Here is a 3,903-nt window from a genome sequence, read left to right as displayed (position 1 = left end):
TGTCATGTTCATTGTGCAATGTAAAAATCCATCTTAAACTCTCAGAATCTTAACAGTTCCAACTTGGTTCAAAAGTCCAAAGTTTCTTCTGACAGTCAAAACAACTCCTAACTGTGAAACCTACAAAATCAAAACACACACACACACACACACACTCATCCAGACACATACACACACACACACAGACAAGACACACCACACACAGAGAGAGACATACCATACTCACACACACGCATACACACAGAGACACACCACACGCACACACACACACACGCAGTGTTAGTTTGAATGTAATTGGACCCCATAAAACTCATAAGGAGCTGGGCGGTGGTGGCGCACGCCTTTAATCCCAGCACTCGGGAGGCAGAGGCAGGCGGATCTCTGTGAGTTTGAGGCCAGCCTGGTCTACAAGAGCTAGTTCCAGGACAGGAACCAAAAAGCTACGGAGAAACCCTGTCTCGAAAATCCTAAAAAAAAAAAAAAAAAAACCAAACTCATAAGGAGTGGAACTATTAGGAGGTGTGGCTTTGTTGAAGTGGGTGTGGCTTCGTTGGAAGAAGTGTGTTACTGTCTGGGTGGGTTTTGAGGTCTCTTTTGCTTAGGATACTGCCCAGTGTTTGAGTTCATTTCCTATTGCCTGCAAGGTGTAGGATTCTCATCTTCTCTAGTACCATGTTTGCCTGTGTGCTGCCATGTCCTACCATGATGATAATGAACTGAACCTTTGAACTATAAAAGAGCCTCTTCAATGAAATGTTTTCCATTATATGAGTTGCCATAGTCATGGTACTTCTTCACAGCATTAGAAACCCAATTAACACGCACATGCATACACACGCACGCACACACGCACATGCATACACACGCACACACACACACACTATTGTTTAACACAACCCTAAACAGTGGCCCCTCAAGGACTGGGAGTTTGTGGGAGAGTTCAATGTATAGTCGGGTTATGCCCAAAGGTGGCCCCATGTAGGAGGCAGAATGCTGAGTGGGGAGATCTTGAAAGTGGCAGCAGAAAGGAAAAGGGGCATGGACTCGATCGTGCGCCCTTGTGCAAGAGTTCTCAAGGTCCTCAGTAAAGGAGCTCAATCACCTGCAGCATGTGGAACGGCATTTGAGCCTATCTTTACTAAACCATGAAAGGAGAGCTAAGTGCAGCCAGCTGCAGAAGTTAGAAACACCTGGAAGCTGACAGCTGGCTCCCAATTTCACTGTCATGGAATCGTATAAGTAATGAGCAATGGGAGGCTACATGGCCCGTCACCTCCTCCCAAAGAAGGCGGCCCCCAGTCACCCAGCTGCCCATCTGTGGTCACACTCTCATGATTTTCTATGCTGGGGTAATGAGTTGCTGCCTTGTGGGTCTCTGGGGTGAGCAGATGGCAGCTTGATTTAATACCTACTGACTCAGAGGAGGAAGGGGGCCCTGGCTCGCCTCTGACGTAGGTGCATTTCTGTTTCTTCTCCAGCTAGGAGTTGGCTAAAGGCGGACAGACAAGCATCCAGAGACCCAGAAGCCCCATCTCTGCTGCTGCTCCGGTGAAAAGCAGAAGGAAGGAAGGATTCTAGATATTGCTTCCCAACTATTTCCTGTTAGCCCCTCTGTAAGCAAACTGCCGCTAAAAAACAAACAAACAAACAAAAAACAAAAACAAAACAAAACAAAATAAAACATAGGAGCCGCTGTGCGCTGTGTGTTCCTGTCACATAGGAATTCTACCAGGCAGGGCGGTGTCTAGGAAGGCTGCCTGGCATACCACTCCTCAAGGACCGCTCCACGTGGAAGGAAGAAGCACTCAAATACAGGACACGGTAAAACAAAGTTCAGACCGAACTGAGTCAAGTGTCATAAATGCAGGCATCAAGAAGAAAAGGCACTATGACTGTGCCATGGGAGATCAAGGGAAGGTGATCCACGTGGAAGTGGACTAGGAGGAAGTCCCAAGGGAGGGGGCCTGGAAGGTGACGTCCCAGCGAGTCCACCGGGGGCGCTAGAGAGCGGTAGAGACGGGAGGTGTTGCCTGGAGACCACAGAACTCTGGAGAGATTTTGTGGTTTTGATTCCATGCTTAGGAATTTGTGTTTTCTTACGAACACCGTAGGGAAACTACTGCAGGTTTTTTTTTTAAGCTTGGAATGAAGAAAATGATATGCTTTAGTAAGATGGTGTGTTTTCTAGAAATATATCCGGAATTTCCTGTGCTCCCATGAATGGTTAGGCAATGAACCAAAAGTTTCACGTGTTATTTTTTTATTTTTGGTAGTTGTTCTGTTTGTCTGTGCACTTGATTTGAGACAGAGTATTACTCTGTAATACTCTGGCTGACTTTCAACTCATGATCCTCCTCTCTCAACCTTCCAAGTGCTGGATGACAGGTGTGTGCCACCATGCCCAGCGGCAATTGCTATAAATATTCTCTATTCACAGACAGAAAGACTTCGGCTCAGAGGGACCTAACTCCGTCAGTCACACATCTGTGCAGGGACACCAAATCCAAAGCCAGTTCTCCTGGCCTGGTACTACTCTGCTTCCTCGGAAATTCAGACAGAGAGCTTGCCATTAGCAAAAGTTAAAGAAAACAGGATAAAGCAAACAAAGTGACTTTACATCCTTGGATAAAGCTTGTTTCCCTAATGTTTGTAATTTTTCTATTTCTCATTATTTTTTTTGCCAAAGTACAAAATATTATAAATTCCGAAACTAAAATAAGTCAGTATACTCAGCTACTGAACAGGGGTGCTTATTGACTTGGGGTGTAGCTCAGTGACAGAATGCTTGCCTGGTGTGCATGAGGCCCTGGATTCAATCCACAGCAATGCAGAGAGGATGGGGAGGGTGCTTAATCCCAGCTCTGTTATGACACTTAAGTGAGTCCAGACATGTGAAGCACTTAGCCTAGCTCTGATTCAATGGAAGCACACCAATCTTTTAATCCCAGCAAAGAACAACTGGATATTGAGTTTTGCAGTATCTTCTTGCGTTGTCTGGACCCTATCTGTGGAATACCCCAGCTGCAGGTAAATTCCCTGTAGCTGCTGAAAAACTACCTGGACTGACACAGCTGTCGGTAAATTCCCTGTGATTGGTGAAAAGCTACCTGAGGTGTGAAGGTGAAAAATAATAACAGATATCACATCTGGGTGGTAAGGGGGCTCAGCGGGTAAGGGCGTTTGCCACTCTCGAGTTGGAGCCTCCAGTTCCTTTCACATGCTGGAAGGGGAGAATCTACTCCAGAAAGCGGTCATCTGACCATCACGTGATCTCTGTAATGTGCCACATGTACACGCACACACCAACAGAGATAAACAAATATAATAAAGATGCCACACCAGAGAAATCCGCGAATGGTGGTACGTCCTGTAAACCCAGCACTCAGAGGCTGGGGGATGGTTTGTGGCTAGCCTGAGCTGCATGCGAAGAGAAGGGGGAGGGGGAAAAGGAGGGAAAGAGGACGGAAGGAGGAAAAGGGAAAAAGGAAAAGAGTAAGAGAAAACGCATTTTTTTTTTCTCTCACAGTGCACGTCGCTAACTTTCTGCTGCTCTCCTGGGGGCATGGCAACGGGTGCAGGCCCAGTGGTGGCGGTGGGAGCCCCAGTGCGGGCTCTAGCCTGGTCTGCCCCAGTCAACTCAGCAGCCCTTCTCTTTCTCTGGGTACACCAGCTGTGACTCGCCAGACTCATCAGCTCCTTCTCTGCCTCTCACCTGGTTCCTCAGTTCATTCACGCCATCTGTGCAGGAAGTAGACCCAGCAGACCCCACCTCATTGTGTCCTGCCCGAGGCTGATAAAGGGCATCAGCGCCCGAAGCTGGACTGGTTCCACCAAAGCGCCTCTGATTTGCTTGGACCCTGATCCCTTTGCTTGTTCCCAGCTCTTCGTGGTGGGCTCTCCCTC

This window comes from Chionomys nivalis, chromosome 22, assembly GCF_950005125.1.
Source record: "Chionomys nivalis chromosome 22, mChiNiv1.1, whole genome shotgun sequence".
NCBI lineage: Eukaryota > Metazoa > Chordata > Mammalia > Rodentia > Cricetidae > Chionomys > Chionomys nivalis.
This window is presented reverse-complemented; position numbering follows the sequence as displayed.